Source organism: Triticum aestivum, chromosome 5B (assembly GCF_018294505.1).
Source record: "Triticum aestivum cultivar Chinese Spring chromosome 5B, IWGSC CS RefSeq v2.1, whole genome shotgun sequence".
NCBI lineage: Eukaryota > Viridiplantae > Streptophyta > Magnoliopsida > Poales > Poaceae > Triticum > Triticum aestivum.
Genome location: NC_057807.1, coordinates 127,068,343 through 127,074,397, shown reverse-complemented (window position 1 = coordinate 127,074,397; position 6,055 = coordinate 127,068,343).

Genomic DNA, 6,055 nt, shown 5'->3' with positions numbered 1-6,055 from the left:
ACATCCCATGGTTTTTAACCATAACCAACGAGGAGGCTGGCGTTTTGGCATCGGCCGCGCCAGAAATTCTCGCCTGTACCTGGACACTAGGGGCTTAGGGCATTGTTCTGCCCGTTATTATAAAGACCGAACACCTTAGGGAGTGTTCGGCGTCTCGAGTTAGGCCTTATATGCATCAGCTCCGAATCATGTCTTTGGTCAAATGTTGGGTTTACCCGGCTCCTGTGTTTTGCTGCCTTACGTTCCGTATCATCGGCTAACACGGCACCAGGAGAACTACTGCGATTGTGCCCTGGTTCGGCCGGGCGAGCACCTCAGTAGAGAAAGCCGAAAACTAACTGTCATGATATAGCGAGAGACTGGTCAACCACTCGATCGACTATCGGAATGTTTAGAATTCTGCCGCTTTGACGAAGGACCGTTTCCCGGTCAGGCACATACGCGCCCCGAATGCAGAGAGCGCGGTGCCCCTAGGGGCTATGTCGTAGCCCCACCCTCAAACTCCTATGGCTACGTGAAAGTGATAAAGCATTATAGTCCGGTTGCCTCGAATGCTACGCTACCACCTCCTTCACAAGACCGAGACGTCGGATTAAGTGTGAAAATGCGCTATCTTTGCAAACACCCCCGCACCTTGTGCGTGGGGGCTGAAGCCGACGACTGCCATCTTTCATGTTATACACACGTATACATAAACGGCCGCACAGGAGATATTTCAATACTTGAACGCACAAGTACAAAAAGCGCTTACATCATAAACATCGTTTTACAAACCAACACGTTCATTTGAACGTGACATTTTTTGAGCACTGCGACTCTATTACATGAGCACCACGCAGAACTTCTCCAAAATAGTGCTCGGCGGGTAACCGGCTCTCGTCCGTACCCTGGGTCGCAACAGCGGTGGCATCCATCTCCGTCCAGTATGTCTTCACACGGGCGAGGGCCATCCGTGCACCCTCTATGCAGGCCGACCGCTTCATCGCCTTGATATGCGGCACCGCCCCAAGGAATTGCTGCAATAAGCCAAAATAACTTTTCGGCTTGGGCCTATCCGGCCAGACATGAGTCACGATATCCGTCATGGCAAGCCCGGACAATCTATTTAGCTCAGCCCATTCGGCCAACCGATCGGTCAGCGGAAGGGAACGCTCCGGACTATGGAATTGAGACCAAAACAGCTCTTCCGTCTTGTGATCCTTCTGACTTCGGAAGTGCACGACGGCATCCGCCGCAGTCGCCGCCAAGTCCATATAAGGATCCTCCGGACCCCACAGCTGGCCAAGCTGAGCGTACTTTGGATCTGTAAACCTTCGGCGCAGCAGAAAGGGCTTGCCAGCCACAATGTCTCCGGCCTGGCGCAGCTCCTCCTTTATAGCCCGCATTGCAGAACGGGCATCCTTGGCTTCGGTGGTGGCCTTCCCCAGGTCTTCTCGCTCCGCTAGGCGCTCCTTTTCAAGAACCTCATTGCGGTCGGTAGCATCTTTTAACTTCACGGCCATTTCGGCCATCTCCTGCCTGCTTCGGCAGTGTGAAGCCCTTTCGGCTTCTAGCTCTTTGGCCGCCCTCGAGGCAGCCGCATCACTCCTTCTGGCTTGCTCCTTGGCTTGAGCAAGTTCTGCCCGAAGGCTCTCCACAGCAGCGGCACCATCTACGTCAAGCACAAATATTGTAAGAGGTGGGCTTTGGCTCCCTTACTAGGTGACCAAGGAGAAGAAACCTACCTTGCGACTCGTCAAGTCGCATGTTGACTAGCACGATGTCCGCATCCGCAACATCGAGTTGCCGCTTTAGTTCGGCAACTCCATCAGTCCGGCTAGCCACCGAACTATCCGCCACCTGCTTAGGAAAGGTGAAAATCAATAACTGGGATTTTGATCCTCGGCACGCTGTCGTTCTCGACACCCTACCGAGTCTCAGGGGCTACTATCCATACAGGGCACACTTTATGTGTAAAACTGTCAAAGGGTATGTCATTTTTACGTACCTCAAACCCCGCCAGCAAACTCTTGACGGCATCACGCAATCGGCCTTCGGCGGATGAGATTCTTTCAATCATCATACTCATCAGTGTACGGTGACCTTCTGAGATAGAAGCCCTCTCAAGCAGATCCTTCAGCTCCCCCGGCCGCACACCAGTTGGTACCGAACTATTCGACCCTGCCGGACTCGGGGATACCCTCCGTGATGACACTTCAGGCTCGTCCGCCCTATCCGATGGTGCGGCAGATGGAGGCGTCTCGCTCTCCATCATCTCCGGACGGAGTTCCCCCGAAGACGAGCTCATCTGAGAAGGACGGAGATCCGAACTACAAGGTAAAAACCTAAGTTATCCTCAGAAGCACAAATAGGGATGTCCCTTACTGCAAAACTCCCTTTTTTCTACTTACGGCTCGCTGGAGGGCTGATTCTTTAGGGGAGACTGTGCGGCCGGAGCCTCTCCGGACGCAGGACCCTCCGGGGAAGATTTCTTCCCCCGCTTCGGGGCTTTGGCCTCCGGGTCTTCAGAGGCGGTCCTCTTCTCCCCCTGGAAGGAGGGATTCTCGATCCCCCCTTCCTCAAAAGCCTCCTTGGTTGGGGCGGTAGTTCCTCTGTTCTCCCCTTCGCCTTCCTCCGAAGGCGCAACCTCCAGCATCCTGACCAGCACGGGATCCGGCGTGGTCTCTGGGAGGGGGGCCGGACACCGTATCAGTTTTGCTTGCGCTATCCACTCCTGTTTAGAGGGCAGTTGATCAAAAAGCGAATCATAAAAAGGCAAACAAACGGCATGTCCGGACATGGAGCTACTTACTTGTATATCCGGGCGATTGAAGCTTAGGCCGGAATCCTCGGTCAATTCCGGACACATTTCTTGTGATCCGAAGAACAATTTATACATCTCCACGGGTGTTGTACCCATGAAATGTTGAAGAGCTCGCGGCCCCTCGGGATTGAACTCCCACAGACGGAGGGGGCGACGCTTGCAGGGCAGGAGGCGCCGAATCAGCATAACCTGCATAACCATCACCAAACTGATCTCCCTCTCCTGGAGGTCTTGAATCCGGCCCTGCAGTAGGAGTACGTCCTTTGATGGCTCCCAGCTGAGCCCTTGGTTGACCCACGACATCAGCCGCTGTGGAGGGCCCGAGCAGAAGATGGGCAGCGGCTTCTGCTTGCTGCCCCTAGGAGCGGTGATATAGAACCACTCCTGTTGCCACAGGCCGAGCTCCTCCTGAAAAGAGCCCTTGGGCCATGGAGCATCGGCCCTTATGCTTATAACCGCCCCGCCGCATTCAGCTTGACGCCCCTCGATCATCTTTGGCTCCACGTTGAAGGTCTTGAGCTACAAACCGAAGTGAGGAGTGATGTGGAGGAAGGCCTCGCAGATGATAACGAATGAGGAAATATGGAGGATGGACTCCGGAGCCAGGTCATGGAATTCTAACCCATAGTAGAACATGAGCCCTCTCACAAAAGGATCCATCGGGAAGCCTAAACCCCGACGGAGGTGGGACACGAACACAACGCTCTCGCCGGGCTCGGGAGTGGGAATGACTTGCCCTTTGGCAGGAAACCTATGCGAAATCTCATAGGTTAAGTACCTGGCTTCTCGCAGCTTTAGCACGTCCTCTTTCGTGACGGAGGAGGGCATCCACCGGCCCTGCAGGTCGGAGCCGGACATTGTTGAAGGTCCGAAGCGCTCGAATCTGGGGCTCTGGGTGTTGGAACTCGGGGCAAGGAACAGATTCGATTGGCGATTGAAGAAAAGAAACGAGCCTTGGTCCCATTATAAAGGGGGAGAATACCAAGGAGCCGTCCTCGTGACCGTTAGGGACTCGCCTCCGATAGAGGGGGCATGGCGACGGGCACGGTTGGGTTACCCACGTCCGTATTGATGAGAATCCCGGAATAAGGGGAACACGATCTCTGCTTCGACAAGACGTGCCAAGGAAACCGCTTCGCTAAACGCGTTGAGGTGGTATAATAAAAAATGATTCAAGTAAAGGCTTGGTAGTGGTGTGACGTCATCCAAATACGTCAGCAGATTGAACTTGTGTACATGTTATTCTCTCTACGGTGGAATGTGGAATTTATTTTGCAGAGCCGGACACTATCCTGGTGTTCACAATCTTCTATGAATTATTCGAAGAGGAACCCGCCTTGCAATGCCGAACAATATGCGCGCCGGACTCATCGTCATTAAAGCCTGGTTCAGGGGCTACTGAGGGAGTCCTGGACTAGGGGGTGTCCGGATAGCCGGACTATCATCGTCAGCTGGACTCCAAGACTATGAAGATACAAGATTGAAGACTTCGTCCCATGTCCAGATGGGACTTTCCTCGGCGTGGAAGGCAAGCTTGGCGATACGGATATGTAGATCTCCTACCATTGTAACCGACTCTGTGTAACCCTAGCCCTCTCCGGTGTCTATATAAACCGGAGGGTTTTAGTCCGTAGGACGAACAACCATTTACAACAATCATACCATAGGCTAGCTTCTAGGGTTTAGCCTCCTTGATCTCGTGGTAGATCCACTCTTGTACTACCCATATCATCAATATCAATCAAGCAGGAGTAGGGTTTTACCTCCATCGAGAGGGCCCGAACCTGGGTAAAAACATCGTGTCCCTTGTCTCCTATTACCATCCGCCTAGACGCACAGTTCGGGACCCCCTACCCGAGATCCGCCGGTTTTGACACCGACACTCGTGGCTATAGAGGCTTGCGGTGGCGGAGCTTCCGATCTAGGTTTCTTTCTAGGGGTTTATGTATTTATAGGAATTTTTGGCGTCGGTTTCACGTCAGGGGGGTCTCCGAGTCGTCCATGAGATAGGGGGGCATGCCCAGGGGGTAGGGCGCGCCCTCCACCCTCGTGGACGGCTCGGGACTTGTCGTGGAATTGTCACGTCAGATGTCCTTAGTGTCAGGACTTAGTCGCGAGGCCAACGCATCTATGTGGTAGCTTGAGAGGGGTTGAGCGGAATCGAGAGACGCAACACAAGACAGGGATTTAGACAGCTTCGGGCCCCGGGAAACATCATCCGGTAAAAACCCTACGTGCTGTTTGAGGCTAGATCTCATTATCATCATGAGGGAGTCGCCGTAAACCGGCTCTCCTCTTTGTGTCTAGCCCTAAGATTGTTTCTTCTTGCTTGTAGCTTGTCGCTTGTCCCTCTTTGGGAGCCCTGCCCCTCCTTATATATGTTGAAGGGGCGGTTTACATGTGGAGTCCTATTAGGATTAGGACTAGTCTATCTCTAATACAAACCGGATACAAGTCCTGGTCTTAACTCTTTGTAAGGTAAATATTCCTTTCCTCTTAAACCGGCCCACAATAGTTGAACCGACCTTCTAGGCCTTGGGCCTTGTCATCCGTCTGATCCGCCTGTCGGGTTACCAGTGAATCATAACGACCAAGCGGATTGCTTGTAAACCGCCAAGGTCAGGACGGGTCTTCAGATAAACCGCCAAGTCCGGCCGGATTAACTTCCGGCCGGTTTACACCGCGGGGTATATCCCCGACATTAGCCCCCAGTTTAATTTGGATTTATCCATGTTAAACTGATCCGTAATATAAACACAAGAACAAATTTGGCGGGTTGTGCTCCGGGTTAAGAATTCTTGTAGACCGGCACCTGATCATCCTTAAGTCCTTGTCATTCCCTCCTAGAAAATCCGGATCAATAACCAGTTTCATACTCAAATTGCTGATGTTGGCCTCTCATAGAAAAATATTGTGAAGAATAATCCACTTGAATCGGTTTCCAAAATGCCGGTTTAAGAAATTTTGGTCTTGAAATACTCATCTGATATTCATCCGGTTTGAAGATGTAGAACTTGCCGGTTTATCATTGCCAAAACTGCCTGGTTATAAAAACTGATAATTCCGGGTTATGATTGTTGCCAACGCCGGGTTATCTGGTTTGCTCAAGACTGAGAATTTTGAAAATATTTCTCCTTATATGCATATTACCTGTAGCCGCCAGTCTTGAGCAAAACAAAGTTATGGTTTAAGACTTGCTTCAATATCAATACTGCCACTTTTGAAGAAATCCATGTTGTTCATCCCAGTCAC